This window comes from Anas acuta, chromosome 9 (genome assembly GCF_963932015.1).
Source record: "Anas acuta chromosome 9, bAnaAcu1.1, whole genome shotgun sequence".
NCBI lineage: Eukaryota > Metazoa > Chordata > Aves > Anseriformes > Anatidae > Anas > Anas acuta.
Genome location: NC_088987.1, coordinates 8,175,042 through 8,195,538, shown reverse-complemented (window position 1 = coordinate 8,195,538; position 20,497 = coordinate 8,175,042). Strand labels below are relative to the sequence as shown.

At 41.6% G+C, this 20,497-nt stretch overlaps 1 long non-coding RNA gene across 12 annotated transcripts in view; it reads right to left on the bottom strand.

The window, feature by feature from the left end:
- LOC137861164 (uncharacterized) overlaps nt 1–17,908 on the bottom strand; it is a 324,908-nt gene extending 307,000 nt beyond the window's left edge. For 4 of the 12 annotated variants that reach the window (XR_011099429.1, XR_011099428.1, XR_011099438.1 and 1 more), the window contains exon 1: nt 17,760–17,906. This is a non-coding gene — a long non-coding RNA (uncharacterized lncRNA). Of the gene's footprint in view, nt 1–2,351; nt 2,419–3,608; nt 3,796–17,759 lie in introns of all 12 variants that reach the window. The other 8 variants (XR_011099433.1, XR_011099435.1, XR_011099437.1 and 5 more) reach the window with 7 other exon arrangements.
- Nucleotides 17,909–20,497: the final 2,589 nt, after the last annotated feature.

Below are 20,497 nucleotides of genomic sequence, written 5' to 3'. Positions count from 1 at the left end.
TAGTTTCTTAGACAGAAGAGCTGTATTGACACCAGCGTGAATATATTCCTTTTTTTTTCCTCGCCTCAATTCCAAAAAACATGTATTGTAAGGACCAGTCTCAGGTGGCGATAAAGATTCCTGAGTTCTGTTGCCAAGTCATTATGTGACCTTGAGCAAAAAGATTCACTTAAGTGCACAGTATCTCCATTTACCTATTGTAGAATAGGTATATAATCGTAACACTTATCAATAACGCAGAAGGGTTGGGAGGCTTAATTAATTTTTAAGCGCTTCAAGGTCTTCAGCTGCATAATGGCAATCTTTATTAATTAAGTTCTATTTATTGGCTATCACATCCCTTACTTATGTAAATACCAATAATTATCTTTATAGCCGCTCTAGACACTTTTTAATCCTTTAATTTTTTGCCACATTGTAATCCAAAGACTAATTTTTCTGATCTTCTAGAATTGACTGCATAAAGCAGGAAACACGGGGGTTACATTTGTTCACCTACTGTAGCCGCTTCGCTCTACCAGAGGTATGCACGAAGGCTAACACTTATTAAAGTTTGGCCAATTAATCCAGCTGGAATCTACACAGAGAAAAGTGAACATGGCTGTTTTTTAAGAATGGAGCAATTTTTTTTCTTTTCCAATTCATAATCTGCTGCACAGGCACATTTTACCATTTCCTTCTCTCAAGCAATAAATAGGATATCACCAGCATATTTAAACACAGCAATTCTTCCCAAAACAACAAGCCTCATTAACATAATGATTGGTGCTGCTTAATACCCTTTAAAATCAGGTTTTAAACACAGGCTTTCTAATGCAAAGCTCAAAAATAGCTGTGACCTGGCCATTGCACTGATGGATGCAATGGAAGAACACACACAGACTCCTACCCATCTCCTGCTGCAAGTTTCCCATTTAACCCACTGACTACTTCTGTCTCTCATAGCCCCACAGGAACACATCCATCACCTCAAATTGAGCAGGATTTCACCCACAAAGCTTAAAATGAAGCAGCACACAGAGCAGCCCTTTTGGATGCAGGATTTTAGCTGTGGAGAAGCAGGACTACATGAGGCTTGGTTCCACCTTAATTTAAGTGAAAACCAAATGGCAGATTTTGTAGTATCAGCTAGGGAGGGAGGGAGAAAAGAGGAAATCAATGAATGAAACATCAGGGGAAAAAATAGATGATTTATCTTTCTATTTTTGGATATACATTCAATTCTTTGGGAACACTGGGGAAAAACACACAATTTGCTTTCAATCTGACAGTTCTGAGTGATCACAGAAGTAATATCCTTTATGCAATAAAACTAAGCAACTGTTGTCTATCAAAAAGGAGTGAGCATTGTCTTAGGTAGTAACACCTGATCTATTATTAATCCATACTTCAGAATAGACTTAAAATGTATTGACAGCTTCAAACAGAAAATGACAATGTAAAGGCTCTTTTAAACTCCCTAAGGAAAACCAGAACTATGGGTAAAGCTACCATTAAGGAGGGGAGAAAAAGCGCACACACACACACACAACTAACTTCTATTTCTTTAGAAATGTCCTAAATTAGTTATCATTAGTTAGCTGTTATACGTGTCAGTATAAACAAACTGTTGGGTCATTGATGAGCTCAATTTTGTGAAACATCTGAGAATGTATGTTTAGAAAGGGATACCACAACTTGGGAGCATTTTGAAGTAAATTACAAATCAGCTAACTCAGTCAAAAGATAACTCACTTGAGAATGATATAATTACTTTCAGTTTGCTTAAAGCCAAGGAAAAGTTGACACAGTGATTAAAGGGGGGTGGAGGGGAGGGCAAGAAAAGGAGGGAAAAAAAGAGTTACTTCATACTGCTTGAAATTGGGCTGTTCTGAGGCCTAGGACCTGAGCTTATTTGAAGAAAGATTATCTTGACAAATTGGATAAACATTTTGTGCATGACAGGACGCTGATGGAGAGTCTGTTCTGCAAGCACACCTGGGGGATAGTTTGCTTAGTGTGTGACCAAGGTGTTCGGCTAACCCCGAGTCCTCCCAGGGAGCTTTGTTTACCGTGTGACAGGTATAGGCAGATCCAAAGTCGAGGCCTCAGTTCCTGCAAACTTTCCAGATGCATTTTGCTCCCTCCCCCTTGGGAAGGGATATTTCTTGACTAGACTGGCCCACAAAAGGCTCCACCAGACTTCAACAAACAGCATATAAGGAAGCCTGCAGGCTGGCATGCCCCAGGCCGATAAGATACTTTGAGTGCATTGGTCATTTATCTCCATCCCTCATCATTCTTGCCCAGCATTCACCGGAAGTGGCTGCAGGAACACCCTGAGAGAATCCAGTACCAAAATAAAAACTTACCTATAAGCACAGCCTACTGGTTAGTTAGCAGGGGAATCAGTATTATCTGTGTAGATTCTTCACCTTCCTGTGTCAGAAAATGGGGATACCAAGCAGTCAGCATTGCATTTTGTTCTGCCTTTACCTTGATGTCAGACACCTGATGCTGAAGACAAAGGTGGCTGATGACCACTGTGTAGGTTACTGGTGACACCTGCTAGCACCACCTGAAGGACTCTTATATCCAGGCAGGCAACAAGCAAATTTTTGCCCCTTAAAACAGTAGTTGAATCAGCAACTAAGCCTCCACCTTTGCACATCTCAACAATCTGTTTTCAACTTGTTTAATGCGCTTGAAGTCATCCAACTGATGACCCAGGCCCCACAGCTTTCCCAAAGCTGCCACACAGCCCTACTGGCACTTTTTGGGGTGGGCTGATTTCCTGCTAGATGAGATCTGGCCCTTTGGTGAGCTGGGTCAAAACATTCCCAGAGCAATGGGGCAGAAGGATGGAGACAGAGATGGCATCAGAAAAACAACTTAGAGAAGCTGAAGATGTTATGAGAACACTCTTTAGGAGCACAAGGGTTTACAATGACAGGTAATAACACTTCATTAAAAAGCTCAAATCAGAATTTTATTTTTCTAATGCCAAAATTTTGTCTCTCACTGTTCTCACAAGATTAAAGTGACTAATTCCCTAAATAAATCACCCCACCCTACCCCCCACCCCCACCCCAGGTTCAGCCTGGTCTGTGCCTGAGCTTAACCCAGGCCACATAAGCATTCCCTTGGTCATTTCCACCTTCAAAGTGATAAGCAGAGCCATGAGGGCAGCAATGGAGGAGGTGAATATTCTTTGGAAAAAAGGAAGGATCAGAGTGTGACGGATCAGAGTGTGACTCACCTCACTTTGTGTGCCTGAAACGCGGGACAAGGCAACCTCTTGAGCACAGTTCTGGTCACTGGCTACTGGGGAAATACATTCATCTGCCTAAGCCCAGCTGCCTAATTTTGGGGGTGGCTAAACTGACAATGGGTGTATGCCATCTCCAGTGACCTGAGCCATGCACACCAGTACACAGTCTCATGAAAACGAGAATAACACTGAACCTGAAGACTTGGGGTGGAACACCTGAACAGTATGCTAGAACAAAACTGAAACAGAAAAACTGATTTATTTTGTATCCTGCAAAGTCATTAGCAACCAGTGTGGGGAGCAAGGGGTGCAAATTTATCTGTTTACACTCTGGCAACATACCTTTCCAAACACTTACCTCTGCCTTGTCCTAATCCATCAGCCACAGGTGATTACATTTTAGATGGAACTGGCCTGTAATACTTCTGCCTCTTGTCTGCTAGACCTCAGAGGCTACTAGACACTGGTGACACTGGCCAAGGACAAGAGAGCTGTTCAGGTGTTTATCCTGAGTGCTAAGGTCTGTTTTCCTGAAGCAACCGCTTCTGTAATACAGCAATAGTTTCTTCTTATTCCTTTCCCACTAGCAGTGATGAGCAAACAAAACAAAGCCAGAGCTGCTCTGCAGCAATGCTTTGTCACTTAGCACAGATTTGATTTAAAATAATAATAATTAAAAAATAAATAAAACAAACAAACAAGGAAGTAGTGCCAAATACACAGAAAATGTTTGTGACTATTTTTAACTGGGGTAGGGAGGAACCTTCATTGACTTTTGTCTCTCAAACCTAGTCTTCCAAAATAGCTTCCTTCACTGTGTTCAAAAACAGCGAAGTAGTAAAAGGTGCAGCAAAACTGCTTTTCTCCAGAAGGCATTTTTGTCCAAGTGATTCACATTTCCACATCTGCTCAGGCAATGTACCACAAACCCAGCATGTTTCTCCTGCAGGTCAGACCCATAACCCATAATAATTTCAGCTAGTGCTCCTTGTGTTAAATATAAATAGGTGGATAGAGATAAATTCTCTCTATCCAGTGGGAGTAACGTAAACCTTTGTAAGTAATCTGGGACTTGGCAAACAAGCACTGTCATTGGAAAGTGATCAGAAAACAGAGTTGAATGATAGGAAACAAATATTTTTCCAGGATGTAACAACCTAAAGGACACTACCAGAAAGTTAATGAGCTTCCGAAAGTAACCATGTATCTCCAGCTTCCCCTCAGGTGTGTTTAGCTGATGAAAATATTCTTGTGACGCAATCCTTGCATTTTGTGTTTCAGTAGTTGAGTGTGTTGTCAATATCCTGACAGGAGGGATTTTCTTTTCAGGTTGACTGAAATAGTTAGGACACTATTTCATTCCAATTCATACAGTTACTAATAAAAAGCAATTTTCCTTATTTGCCTGCGATACTATACTGCACACACAAGAAGAACAATGGTTGTCAAAACCCAAGTTGACCAAGCAGGAATGTTCTGACTTAATGTACGTGATGTGAACTATTGTCTGACAGCTTGCACAGCCATGGCTGCGTGAGCACCCTGCAGTCAGCACATCTCTGTTTACAGGAAGGAATCCAAGCTACAGAGGAAACAATGACTTTGCAGTCTTACAGAAATTGTCAGGCACAGTTGCAAAAAACTCAATTGTGCTTAAAAACACAAAAACTTAGAGCAAGAGAGGGTTATTTAGTGTTCTAGCATCAGACATCAACACTCAGTGGATGCTATACACTGGTATCAGACAGGAGTCTCAGCCATGAATGTCCCTTGAGATAGAACATGCACAAAAAACACTTGCTTTTATTATTAAAGCTTTCTCCTAAGCAGCAAGAGATACTTCTTTTCCAATTTTATTCTCCCATTTGCTTTCCTCAAATTTCACTGTTTTCAGTTCCAAACTATTCTCAGATGAAAAACATCCAAAATATTCATTTTTGTCTTCAAAAATAAATCTTTGCACACAAAATTCCCTTTAAGATCTCCCTTTTGCAAAACTCTAAGCATCCTGACAAAACTTCCAAAAGTAATTAAAGAAAACTAAAAATGCTTTTGTTTTTGTTTTTCATTTCCCCTTCGAGTGATCCCTGCATTTCTGAAGAACACACAGTTGTGCTCAAGAGGTAGAAGTCAGACAGCAGTAATACATGATCATGAACAGTGATTAGATGGACTTGTGCATAACCAAGCTTCGCATCAGCACAACCTAAATTCCAGTGATACATAATTACATTGTCAAAAGTAAGTCTTATTTTTCAAAAACAGGTCTCACATTATTTCTAAAAATTGGGCAGAAGCGTACCAAAACTTTGCCAACAAGATGTCTGCAAACAAGCTTTTCTCTACTTGACCTGAGTGCAAAGATCAATGCAGGAGCAGCGCCCCAGCTTATTTTCAAAGTTTAAGACTTCATAATTTCAACCTGGGACCACTGACTCCATTTTAAAAAAATATATATTTTTTTTCCAATTATTTTGCTACCTTGTCTAGATTAAATTAACTTGACAAACAGTGTACATTCACACCTGCACTTCACCTCTGGGTGATTTAGAACACAGATTCTGTACCTGTTGTGATGCAGTTCATTTCTATTTCATATTTTTCAAATTGTATGTGATTTTAATCTTAAACAAAACATTCGTGGCTGCAATTGTTACCCTCTCCCCTTATACTCTAAGGGGGTATCCTCTCAGAACATCTATTAAAGGCCATCACGCAAAAGACAACCAGCCCTTTATGGCAGAAACAGCCTGAACCCCATTAGCCAGGCAGACAGACACTTTCTAGCACAGATCCCAGAATATAGGGAAGTCATTGTTTCATTTCAGAACAGGCCACAGAGCCTGCATCACATGGGGGAAAGTTCTGATGTCCTGTAGATTTAGAGGAAGAGTCCAAATGAAAGCAAGGGGCAGCACAACTTCTGCCAGGCAGGACAAGCCTTTCCTCCCCTGACTTCTGCAGGAACAAAACAGGCTCTTGTGGTTATTACCAGAAAGATGACAGTGCTGGCCGGTGGAACAGAAAACAAGGGCTGCACAGGGACAGTGCCTGGGAAAACCACCAGCTCCAAGCAGGAAGAGAAACACCTGCTCTTATGACTAAGAACATGAAATAAAGCGCTATGTGTAAATATAAATATCTGCATATAATGTACCAATATTTTGCAGCTGAAACTACTTGGTTTCATATTGAGTTGTCTTAGCATCAAAGCCCTGTCCTGTGACCTTCCTCATGACAATAACCTAATGTGAAAAAGTAACAGTACAAGCATCTTTAGGACCAGAGAGGTAAAGCTTTAGCTCGCTGGACCTTCCAGCAAAAAGAAATGATTGGGCCATCCTAAGGATTTAATTTAGCTCCATAAAATATAAACAAAATAATAATAATAATTAAAACAAAGAAAAACAAACAAAAAAAGAAATAAGACGTGAGTAACAGAATTTGGGATTCGCCAGAAGCAAAGCCTGTAAGGTCACAGGCACAAGAAGATCTGAATTCTCTCCTATTTTTTTATTTTTATTTTTTTTTAAACTTGCTTCCAAATTTCCAAGGTTAGTGGCAATTGTGCTTTCTGTTGCTTCAGCCCTGTTTTTATAATAGGAATGAAATACATATTTTCTATCTCACAGCTAGACGAACACAAAAGCTGCCTACAACACATGGAGAATAGCAACAAAAGCTGCTGAGTCTCCTGGATGGTGCTTCCCAACCATGCTTCAATGCCAGGCAGAGTTGCAGAATGCACGCAGAACTAGTAAGAGCCAGACTCAAAGCATCTGCCAAAGACTAGACCACATTTGGCCTTTTGATGGTACATATTGTCCAGCACCATTTGATGGAATAAGTAAATAAATAAAAAGTTTAACAATTTGCTACTGGGACAAAGCATGCATAGGCTTCCCTGTGCCAGACTTGAGTCTAAACTACTACCCAGATACATGTATTCATGTAAACAGGGTGAGTGAGCCTGGATTTGTAGACTGGCTCCTCATAATGCAGATTTAAAAAAAATAAAAAAACAATTATGCATTATCATGAGACACAGCTGTCAAGTCCGGAGAGACAGCTGAGAGATAAATAAAGTAATCCCTACATAAACAGTATATAAACCACTTTGTAATCTTTGAGACAAAAAAACTACTATAAGTCAACTCTAAACTCCTTGAAGGGAGTATTTTACAAATAGAGTACAAGCAGAGCATACAATATTTTTGGTGCCTTTAGAAGCCAAATGCCCTGTTCTGACTCAGTGAAGAGTCACGTACCTCCCCAAGCAAACAGCTCATTTTAATTTATTCCTATGTGCGGTAATGGAGCAAGATGCTTTGCACATTTTTTCTGCAAGGTAAATGCTTGTTTACATTGGGTCATGTACTCATTGGAGTGCTGGACTGGGGCACAAGTAGGATGGGCATCTAGGTGCCTTGAGCAACCTCCTCCTCCTCATTTCCACGTTAACAAAACTATTCAGTTTACTATCAAATTAATTTTGTAATGACACAAATTAGACAACATGGAAATTAGCTATAAGTAAACAGTACTTTTGTAATAGGAAGCAGAAATCCTGAAACTCCGTTTTAAGCCAGAAAATCAGGAACAATACTCATTTTCTCAAATCAAGTTTTCTCATGGACAAACTCCTTTAATGCCTCTAACCAAATACATCTATCCAACAAGCACTAAGATATTAAACTTTGTTAATAGTTTTCAAAGCCAATGAGATTCTTTCACTCTCATTCTTAGAAATTTCATAGCAAATCAGGAGATCAGAAGACTTATTACTGGGGGCCATGGGCTGTTCATTTTAATTACAGAGCCAAATTCTATCCCCAAGACCATTTATCTCCACACTGGCACACTGTCTCCTTTTTTTGGTTGGTAGTTTTCTGTTCCAACAGTGCATTTGCTCAAGTAGACGAATAGTTTCTTGGGAAGTTGAACTCCCCAGTATCAGCACACCGCCCTCCACCACAGATCTTATTCTGGTACTACTATTCAGCCCCCAACAGAAGTATGCTAATAAGAGGCTCAGTGAAAACCAAACAAAACTATCCTTCTAGAAACTCCATGTGAAATGTTGACCCAAGAAAAATAAAGCGTGCCTCGTTGATACACATCTGTCCACTTTGCACAGCAGATATCAGGGGGCCTGCTGCAGGTGCTAAGGAGAGGAGTTAAAGCCAGCTTCCAAAGTTCATATTGATAAATCATAGCATATCACACCAGCCATCTGCACACACCTAGTCACATCTGCAGGTCTCATGGAAGACTTGCAAGAAGCTCAGGGACATTTTACATGCAGCTGAGCAAATGCTTCCCTAGTCCATCAATGCTGGAATTTCACATCCCTCACACTTGTTCAACTCTCACAGTGGCCAAGAAAAATCCTCCCTCGTTTCATGTCTCATCTCAAGGTTCTTCTTTGGACCTGGAGACCCACAAGAAACTATACTGTTCACCAGAACCTTTTTATTTCACCACTTCTTTGTATATATTTAGATACATATACACTGCTGAGTGTCACCTTGACTGAGACTTGATAGCTAGGATGTATCTAGCTAGGATGGTATTCATGGTGGGGAGGAAAAAAAGCAAGAAAGTATCAAAAAGATATTTTTGATTGTAGATATATCACATAACAGGCATATCTGACACTTTCTGTCCCTCCCTCCCCTTGAGACTGCAAACTCAGGTCTACCAGCAGAGAAGTCCAGAGGTCAGCAAAAATATTTCACAGCTCACTTTGCTCATATCCCAATAGCACAGAGACTTTTTGTAGAGACTCAAGCTCTAACTCCCACAGCATCACGATAAAAATAAAAAAGCATCACGATAGGTACATGCTATTCTCATTAACAATAGAGATGACAGTAAATACAATAAACTTGTTTATAGTGTTTAATGCATACAGGCCCAAGAATCAGCAAAGCAGTTCAGCACACATTTGAATCCACTCCTATTCACCAAAACACATAAAGCCAACATTTAACTTTAAGTAGTGTTAAAAATATTTTGCTGAGTGGGGACAAGAAATTTAAGTCACGTGCTTGGGAGCACTGAAGAATTAACACCATAAGGCTGAAATCTGAAAGACTGACAGAAGCTGGGCTTTGTTCTGGTGTGGTGTTGGTTTTGTTGGTTTTTTCCCCCCCTCTTCCACACCCCTAGATTAAGCTCCCCTTTAGATAAAAAACACCTAAATGAAGTATAACATTTGCCAACAGAATCCACTTCCAGATTATTTTGTTTTTCTTTTGCATAAGCCTGCGACTTTCACATAATCCACAAGCAAATAGCTCTATTCTGTAGATTAGAAATTATAAAAGACCATGTAATCAGCTGACAAAAGAACTGAAAACAACCCCAGAGGAAATGCAGAGCTGCTCTTGCAGACTCACAATGTGCTGCTCTGTCAGCCTCCCACTCTTTCAGCAGATACTCCTGACATTTCTTGTGTCATTACTGGACTTTATGAATGAGACCGTAGGATGTTTTCTGGTGAATAATCAGCAAGGGAAGGGGCATGGTATCACGGACAAGGGAGCTGCTTCACTGTCTGCTGACCAGACCCAAGCAATTAGTTCACTGCTTTCTCCTACTACCAACTATGAATCACAGCTCAACATTGTATTAAAGGCTGAATTGTTGCTCATTTCTGAACAAGGATGCTTAAGAAATTAAGCTATTGTAACCTCAGATAAACTGCTCATGGTTTGGTGGTTTTATTTAGTTCACATGTATCTAAATGTTTAGGTACTTACACAAAGTCTCATCAACTCCTTTTGGGCCAGAAAAGTCAGCTGAGCGTCTCACCAAAGAAAGTTACCCCACAGAGGCCAAAACTCTTTGTTTGCCTGCTGTGGACAGAAGCATGGCAAGTGCACATCCTGCCACTGAATTTCACCGCTCAGCTTGCCCAGTCACACACAGCTGTATCTGCATACACACGCAGACTGCAAGACACACACAAGGGAAGAGAAAGCCCTTGCAGAGAAACTTCATCAGCAAGCTTGAGAACTGACAGCACTACTGGTTGTGTAAGATGTCACAGTAAGCACTAGCAACCCAGTCTATGTGATCCTGGTATCAGCTTCTCCTGCTCCCTTTTTGAACCTGAGGACCAGCTTCAGCTACCTTTGAAAAAGGCCTTTGGAAGGAGCAGCCTTATGAGGTTCATGGGAACAGCCAGTTCAGGTACAGCACCTGTCCTAGCAGAGAGGAAGGATGCAGCATGGACACAAACCACAGCACCCACAGAGCTGCTTGTTCTGCTCTATCTTCTATACGCTGATTCAGGTAAGCATGCTCGGTGGACATCAAGTCTGCTAGCCCAGACAGTTGATCACTGTCAGTGGGAAAAGCAGGGTTCTGACCACCAGTGGTTATTAAAAATCCTACAGCACTTTGCCAAGGGAAGGGCTGCTGTTGAGCTGCAGAGCTGATCTATATTCACTGGATTTATTAAGGTATGTGCAAGATGCTTACCTCAGAGCTAAGCAAGTAGAGAAAAAAAATATTCACAGGTAGTTGCTTGAATACAAAGAATACCAAGTTTTAATCTCTTTATAACCTTCTTGCATTTATCTTCTCTAAGCTTAAGAGTCCTATGATTGCTAGAGAATATTTTTATAAGTGAATTTTAAGTTTAAATACTAGAATTTTCAATGAAAGTATGAGGAGGATATCATAAAATTTGTAATTCATGATGTCTTGCTGAGTTATATAAACCAGAAAAGAAAGTAATACGATCTGCCACATAATTGTTCAACACCAGCAAATGCCAGATTTTTGGATGGACAAGGAATAATTTTAATATGGACACCTGTAATCATTAGAAAATATTTCAAAAATGAGATTTTCATATTCAGTATTATTTACCCACAAAGTAAATGCATTTATTACACTGAGAGAACATATTCTCTGCATGCATTCTTAGCTGTGGAATTGAGTTGCCCAGTTCACAACAGCATGGTCATATTAACAGGCTCATGGAAACAGATATTAGCAAGTGTGCTGATCATGCTTTAAGAAAACCAAGCCAGAAAGAAAAACAGAAATAAGACAAAGTTATATCAGTGAAGATTTTGATAATCTTACAGGTAGATCCAATTAGGTCTGTATCAGGAGTCTGTCCCATTGATTGTCTAGTTTAGTTGTTCAGTCTTTGGAACTCAAACACTTCTTTAGCCAATCTCTTTTGATATTTATTTAATCAAAAAATATTTTTATTTTGCCCATCTGCCTTGTGACCTGAAGAGATGTGCATTCAAGCACAGATTTCAAAGGCAAGCAGAGCTGAAAACTGAATTGATCCCATTGCAAGCAAATTATTAGCTTTCTGACTGTGGAAGCAAAACTTCACTTAATCTGATGGCAAATAGCATGCATTTCTCCAGCTATTCCTACTTTGACTAATCAGTCAGGCTGATGGATGTTTAGCACTTACCTTAATGCAGATTTTTGCTTTAGCTAACATTTGTAGAAGCAGAATCAATTACAAACTGGAGATTACTGGACTGATGGGCTTTCATGCTATTGCAGTTGACCGTGCAATTGGGTTTCTAAGTGACAGACACCACAGGACAGCTTCAGCTAGGCAAAATCCTTCTTACATTTCCACGTACCTAACTTAATCTTCATTCAGCACTAATTTCCCACTCTTTGATTTGTTTCCTGAGCTGTCTGAGTGAAGTACATGTATGTGTACATGTATGTGCATCGCTCTTTCTTGATGCAGGAATACCTGCATCTGGGTGCCTTCAGCACAGCAGGTCATCACCTGCTCGCACAGTGATGAAGACAATTAAGGCTTTACCTATAAGACCTATTAGTGTTCAAACATGAAAGCATTGCATGAAGGAAGACTTCAAGTGCAGAAGATGGCAGAGAGCTGCTGGGTACCGTGAGACAAAGCCTAGAAGCACTCAAGAACATACAGGAAATCTTGCCAAATAATGCTTGTAATTGCATGATCTTGAGCCAAAGAGCACTGCTACAGTTAAATATTTTTACAGGTGCAAATGGTTCCTACTTTTCTTACTTTGAGGATTGTCATTGCCCCATACCCGCCCAATCTCCACTAAGCAATTTATATTTACTAGCAATTACCAGAGCCCTGTTTTCACTTGTTCCTTTCCTGGAAAACACTTGCACAGTTAGAAGTCTTCACTATCTGCATAAGTAACACTGGCATTTAAAAATCAAGCCTATACCTAATGTTCCCGAGCAGGGTGGGGAATGCCCAGCACTTTGTAGAATCAAGCCCAGCAATAAAGGTAATAAGAATTTAACTGGTTCCAAAAGGTCTCAGCCATAGAGCAAATGAGTATCTTCAGGGGAGAAATCCTATTAAAATTTAAGCAGGTAGATGGCATATGAAAGTAGAAGCTTTCCAATTAGCTAACCGTCTCTAGCCTGGAGCTAGTCTCTCAAATGTTTTTACAACACAGTGATACCCCAGTTCACATCTGTCAGCTGGAATATTTACAGCTTTGTAATTATTAAAATCATCTGAACTCCAGAGCTGCAAGCTGGATGTCTTGGATGGGGCAGCCTGACATAAGGTACAAAAATAAGATACTTCCATCCAGTTAGGGTGTAAGCTAGCTTTGGAAAACTGAAAAGCTACAGAAGCCAGGTCTCCAAAAATTTACATCTTGTTTTAGTTTGTCTTCTCTATAACCATGTCTGTGCCTGAGCTACAGTCTCTTCTCTCTATAGTTTCCTTACTATTAAAATCAAGCTGACATTATGAATCTTTCCTCCTCTCCGATTAGGAGACTTCGAGAGTCTCTCTGCCCTACACTCTGCTGTTACAAATCTTGTGGAAGCTTGTAGGTCTTTATCAGTCTGTAAGCTTTGGCTGAAGTTGACCAAAAGCACCAGAAGCTGCTGCAAGGAGATATACAACACAGTATCCTCACCCTGCCCTTAGCCACCCAGAACTATACCAGAAAACCAACCTTTGGGGCAATACAGCAGAGCACCATGACACCCAGGGAACCGACACAGAAGTGGAATGAGCACCTCTCACCCCAGCTAGAGCACAGAGCAAGATGTCAAAGGTTTAGGCAGGTGAAACTAAGAGACAGGTTGACACCAAATCTGACCCACTACAATGGGATGAGCTTTACTAAAGGCTTGCATATTAAAAAATAATAATAAGCCAACCCCAACCACACAGAATTACAGGGATAGAGAGTTTTGGGGTGTTCCTCTCCCCTCCAGCCCCTAGGAGAGAATTATTTAACCCACTGACATCTTCTGTTTTCCTAACATCAGCAGTACCTCTTAGAGTAGACCTCCTACTGAAATCATGCATGGCAGCAAAGTTCAGAAAAAAAGCATACAATTGTTTTCTTCCAGTTCCTTTCATGGCATATTTTCCCAGTGCATCACGAGTTCTTTGGCATGCACCTACCAATGGGTCTGGGGTTGCAATGCATCACAGCGGTCAGAAGGACCCAGGCACAGGGGCCACATGGAGATGGGAGACACCATTCCTCATGCAGAATCTTCTGCGAGTGATATTTGCATTGAAAAATGTTTATCCTTTGTGTTTCTCCCCAGGAACAACACAGATGTGGGTTCAGTTTTTTTAAGACACACTTGGGTAAGTGCAAACACATCTCTTTTGTAATCAGCCTGGGCTGACCCTGTTTAGCCTGAGGTCAATGACCAGTGGCATCTGACCTGCTGAAGTTAATGCGGCAGAACAATAGAAGAGGGTTGGCAAGGCCTTATCCTATTACCTTTTTGATACCAAATTAATTGTTTTTCTCCCTCTCAATGATTCTCTGACCTTTCAGCTATATGTGTTGCTGGCACAGAGTGATGGATTAAATTTAAGCAAGTACATTTCTCAACATTGTCTTACAGATTTAGAAGTTATTTAGGTCTTCCTTTCAGTACTAAGAGGTTTAAAAATGTGCTTATGATTGCAACCCCATTTGGTAGTTAAAGAGAAAGAAGACTCAAAATATTAATTAACTTGGAAGTATTAGAGACAAGGAAACCAAAGGAGTGATCACAGAATTTATTACCAAAAAATTCTTACAAATAATGAACAGAGAGACATCCCATCTCCTATGTATAAATCACATGCAGGCAACTTTAGATGACTAGCATAACCTTAACTGGCTATGTTTCATTAATAGACAAACCCAAAAACATTACTTGTGGAATAAGTTTAATTAGTCAGACTGATATTTTTTTTGAATGGAAAAAAAATAACTATATTTCAATTCTATAAGAAGAGCGTGGAATAGCTTTTGATCCCTGTCAGTTTTGATTGTGTTTTTATTATTATTATTATTTGCTTGAAGTTGGACCATTTCACCAGATGGAATAAACAGAGATGACACGGTGGACTAACACCATATTACCAAACCAAAAAAAAAAAAAAAGAGAAAGAAATCAGTTTCTCCCCATCCCACCCACCCCCCTGCCATGCATCAGTTAGAGGAAGGAGGCCTAGAAACATGAACTGAGCTGTTAACATAAAAATTTTCCTGTATGTGACCGTAAAACATTTAGACCTGGATGCATGTTCTTTACTTGGTTGAGCTTGGCATGAACAGATAAGTCTTCCCTGCTCCATACAGCTCAATGCACAACAAGAAAACACAGGTGTCATGTTCTCACAAGTTATAACACCCACAAGAGTAAAAAACAGTTTGCCTTCAGACAGTATTGGGTCTAGATATGGTACAAGTAGTCAACACAACTGATAGCCCAAATAAGTCTTCTCTTCGATAGACTGGAGTGAATGAATGTAGATGGAAGGACTAGTTTTATGCTCCGTAAATCATGAGGTGAGAAGGACCAAACTGGACTTAGGAAGCCTTTTCAGAAACTGTAGACTAGAGAAGGCAACTTCAGTCTACTTGTAGTAAGAACAACTCCTCCAACATATCCTTCACCTGCTGGGTGAGGCAGGACAAGGCTCTGCATCTAGTCAGAGTCTCCATTTGCACAGAGTGCACATCATCTCCTTTACTAGTGGATCTCTTGAGCACCTTAAAAAAACAAGGGGAAAAAGAAAATCTATTGCTCAAACTGAGCATAAATTTAGTGAAATTATCACCTTCTTCGGTTCCATTTAAAATACTTATATCTGGTCAATTTCTGTTCATACATCATTTCTCCAGCGCAACAAAAATCCCTGCAAAATCTTCTGGTGGAAGTTTTGGTGAAACACACAACTTGGTTGCCACCTTCTACATGCTCACATGCTGCTGTCAACCTGAGAGCACCAGAACCTGAGGAAAGGCTGCACACGTGTGCACTGGCGCTCACAGTCCCCAGCTGAGCTCCTTCTTCTAGCACGAGCTACCTTCCCACTGACTCACCCAGTGCCATTTTATTCAGATCATGGCTCATTGAGCATTCAATGGCACGGCTCCCGACACACTTCAAAATAAATCAGCACCTCGCTGCCACCCTGCCTCCCTTGCCCTCAGCTTTCAATTAAATTTAGAATTGACTTTAAAGGTACAACCTGAATATATGTGGTTCAAAATGACCTTGTTACACCTTTCCTTACCTTCCTGTGCAGGGCTCTTGTACTCCAGCTCAGGGTTTAAAACCTAGAAACATGAATTTGCTCTAAGCTCCTGTGGCAAACTACAAGCCTCAAGCTGTTTAAAGTCTTTAAAGGTACGTCCAAAGCTAACGTCTGCTCTGCAGAGAGAGATCTGGGAGCCTGGGTCTGGCAGCTTTCAGCAAGATATTTAAAACCTTCCTGTGAGTTAAGTGTTTTTGTAATTTATTTCCTGAACTCTCAGCACAGTAATAACTGTGTTTTGTTATAGCATCACATTAGTCATTATTAAAGTCATTACAGAAGGTAATAAGGATAAGTTATGCACAGATGAAGAGCCAAAACAGTTTGTACACAGCACTTGACTCTTCTTCTTTAGTTTCTTCCTTGTTGCTAGAAAAGAATGACAACCATATTTGACATGGTCTTATTAAGAAGAAAAAAAAAAGTATGGTATGAGGGGACAGAAGGTGATTGAATTAAATTAGTGGTACACTTGAAGAAAAGTCTCCCCATGGTCAACTCTGAACCACGAAAGAATTCACACGGCAATGGCTCTCCCTGTACCTGCTTACAGACACCCAACAGGCTCTAGGTGTCCACTCAAGCACCTCCGTTTTCTGCACACGAACCCCACATCTGAAGCTCAGCTCTGGGCATTACAGAGCAGAGCAATGCTGTGATGTGACCCCGGTCAGCCACCAATAAACATGTCTCACCATCCTCCACCAGGGGCAGGTTTTGATGTGGTGAGAAGCCACATAGGTAACTCACAGACTTGTGGGGCTGCCCAGGTCCCTGCCCAGAGTGATGCAAAAAGCACTCTGATGAGAGCCAGGAAAATAAGTTGGCTTCATCCCTCCCCCCCCCCCCCACACTGTCACCACCACACACTCCTCCTTTGGGGAGGGAAATGTGACTTGGCTTTCTGGCCGTTGGTCTCTCACACACCCAGCATCTCCAGCAAAGCCCAGCCCCGCTACCAGGGAAGGACGTAGTCCAGGGAGGAGAGTCACAGTGCTTCATGCCCACAGCACATCCAGGCTGAGCCCCGCAGAGGCCAGAGCAGAACCTCTAGACACTGCTGGGAACTTCACATGCACTCAGAGAAGGTTTAAAACTCACGTTCCCACAGCTACTGCTCTTTCTGAGGCACAAATACGTGAAACACGTCTCTAAACCACAGACGGAAAGACAATGCTTGGAAACATCCTCTGATTGCACAAGCCACTCAACAAACACTCCAAGAGAGTCATTAACACATTGGAATTCTCAGTGGAGAACCCAGACACGGGATTTCTGATGGTTAGCATGACCACCTCTTGCAATATACCTTCCCAGCACCTGGTACTCAGAGGTTTCACTGTCACAAAGGACCAAAGCACAATCCCCTACTTCTTTCCTTGATTTTACAAAATTAATTTACTCTTTTTTCAGAATATCCCTAGGACTCCTAAAACCATTTCAGTGCCAATGCAGGCCACCACTGCACTTCTCTGTGCTCAGTGGGATGTAGTACATTGGTTAAGAAGATATCTATTACCAAAACAGCAATTTTTGTTTCATTCCACTTACAGTTACAACACACCACTGTTGTCCCAGATGAAGAATACATGTTTTCTGAGCGTAGAATTAACTTTGGATTCATTTGCAACTAAAGGCATTAATTGTTTCCAACTTCAGCATGAACTTACCACATCAAACTCAATTGTTTCAAGAAAAACACTAGCAGATTTAAGCACATTCACAGTTTAATCACACAGTACACTTACAGCAACGTTAAACAAACCAACCTTCTCCCACAGAACAGACCTCATTACATGAACAGACCTCATTACATACTCATCCTTCTCCTAGAACAGATATATTTTTCCCATTCTTTAGGGGAAAAAAAAAAAAAAAGAAATAAAAACATATCTGAAAGTATTAAAAAATACAAATAATGAAAAAATTAAAAATTCTTACCTAGAGAGGAAGCAGTAACTCTTAGGCACCAACCAGACCCCCACCAAAAGGTTGTAAGAAAGCAGCTGGCTAAACTTATACGCTAATGAGAGCCACAGCTGCGACCCCATTGAGTCAAGTCAAGCAGGGTCTTCACTGCAGAAAAGGTTTCCTATCTGTGGCCTTGGCTGATGCACTGAACAGTGAGGCCCCAGCATTCAAAACCAGAAGAGCAAGATGCTATGCCTTGTGCACAAAATGCTTGCACCCATAATTAGAGGTTGTAACAGGATCATACCTCGTAGTGACCAATGAATCTCAGTAATCCTAAATTCATGTTGTCTATGGGTAATCTCTGTGCCGTGACAGACAGCTAGGGTGACTCGAATTGTGATAACATTAGAGGTTATGTCCCCAGCTGGCTGATGTTGCAAATTCATTGGCAACTGCCGCCACCTGAGATGAAAGGCGGCCCCAAATGGTGCCCCAAACACCCATATTTGCCAAAAGCAGATTTACATGAAAAAAAAATATGGACTAAAATGGTTGGAACACGGAGGCATATTTCAGCATCCTACCCTACTTAAGAGTAGCTTCCATAAATGAGGTGGACTGAAGAAAGCGGTTTAAACCAAAATAGCTGCAGATGTTGGTCCATGAAGTCAGCGGTGTTACACAGGTTCTGAGCAGCTAGGACTCCTCATCAGCCTGCTGCTACAGGGTAGTGTTGTCTTTGTATAAATAAAAATAAAGAAAAGTAAAGGCCAGTAGATAAGGCATGATAAAAATGGGAACGTGAGGCAGAGGTACTCTCGTGCACGGCAAGTGGCACAGCCCATCACGTCACTGGATGTAGTGGCATTGCTCAGGCTTTGGGATAGCTGCATGGAGCTGATGGAGTTTATCCAATGGGGGGTGGGGGGGGGGAGGTGACAAAGGTTTATGCCAGTGGGGCCACAGCAAATTTCCTCAGCTGGGGACTGGTAACTCTGTGTTTGTTGGGTTTCTGCACCCACAGAGGAGGAGGTACTGGGTACAGATGGTGCAGTTGCCGGTTGAGGCCAGAATTGCTCATCTGACAGGCAGAGATGTGCTGTGCATTGCTAAGACCTTCCTTATAGAAAAGTGTTGCTGTTTTATTCAATTTGCCTGCACAAATGCCTGATTTAAAATTCAAGACAAATTTGGGCCACATGAAATGCACCTTGCCTGTTCTGTGAGGATTCATAGGGGTTTTTTTTTATTCCTATAATAATGCCAGTCCAAAACATGAAAAGTTTTAGCAGAGCGCGGCACCATAAAGCAGCTTGGATCTGAGAGCTCCGCCAAGCGTGACATCAAATCTTCCAAAGAGTGAGGTTAGATAAAGCACCAGATATGCAGCGAATTCTTGATTGAAATAAAACACCAAACATTTCTCCTTGGCTGGCAACAGGTGAATTCACAGGATGGCTTTCCTTATCCACAGAAGTTTCTTTTATAGTAAATACATGGGTTTCTCTGCCTTCCAAGAAAACTGTCTTGCAAAATGTTTAAAATGTTATCAGCTCAGAAAAAAAAATAACACTATTTTAAACTGATGGGAAAAGAGCCCATTGGCTCTAAAGTTTCCATCCCTAAGTTGGGCGCTCAGTGCTGTTTGGAGCCTTTGTTCAGGGTAAATCAGCCGTCGAAAATCAAGCCTGCAACTCATTGCGTGTGCTGGGCGGGATGACCAGGATTGTTTCCTGTGGCCTGGCTTGGACACTAATTACCTGTCCAAGCACCTCCAAAGTGCCTCTGAGGTGCTGGCAGATGAGGGAAGAGCACAGACTGTGGCCCCTGGATCTGGCTGACATCTCCCCCATGTCCCCTGTGCCCCCACAGCCTGTCTGCTGCAGCCACTACCACAAAAATATATTTACAGGAAGGATGGGAGCTGCTTCGATCCCACAGGGACAAGGGACAGCTCAGTCTTTCCTCCTTCCTGGTTTACTCTGATGTTGCTTTTATGTGCCTGGTGAATAATGTCCAAAAGGGGTTTCATTGAGGCTAAAGCTGAAGGTGGGGGAACCGTCATCAAATTCCAGCCCTTATCACAGCATCTTTCAAAGCACAAAAGTCCATGGGTCATTTTTGCTGGAGATGGTTGAACTCCAGTAGCCCCAAACTGGAACATGCTCAAGAGACTGGGGAGATGAGTGCATCCCTACAGCACTGCACTGAAAGAGGAATGTATTTCCCATACTAACACCCCAGACATGGATGTGATGCTCCAGGGTCCTTTGCTCATTTTCCTTACACCCTCCCCAAAAAAATAAATAAATAAAGATAAAACAATAATATATAAAATCCTGGCATGAGATCAGGCTGAGCACCTGTGCAGCTGGCAAGCACCATGCCCTCATCCACCCAAAGCCCTCTCCCGGGAAGGGGTTTGGGGTTCCCCCAGCACAGCCCCGGGCAGTGGGCACTGGGGTGGGCGCAGGCTGCACACTGTGGGATCAGCAGGCACTGCCTGAGGAGAAAAAAAAAAAAAAAAAAAAAAAAAGGAAAAGAAAAAGGAAAGCTTAAATTTTCGCGAGAGAAAACAATCCTCCTGCGGACAGCGGTAAATAAAATAACAGCAGTGGGGTGATTTGCAACCATGTAACGGGCTTTTGTCTGGGCCTATTTCTCTCTGCCTTGAGGGTTTCTGTGTTCCCTCTCTGCAGGATCCCAATGTTTCGCCCTCCGGCTACAAAGGCTGAGGGCTGCAGCCCCTCCCCCGGCTGCTCACC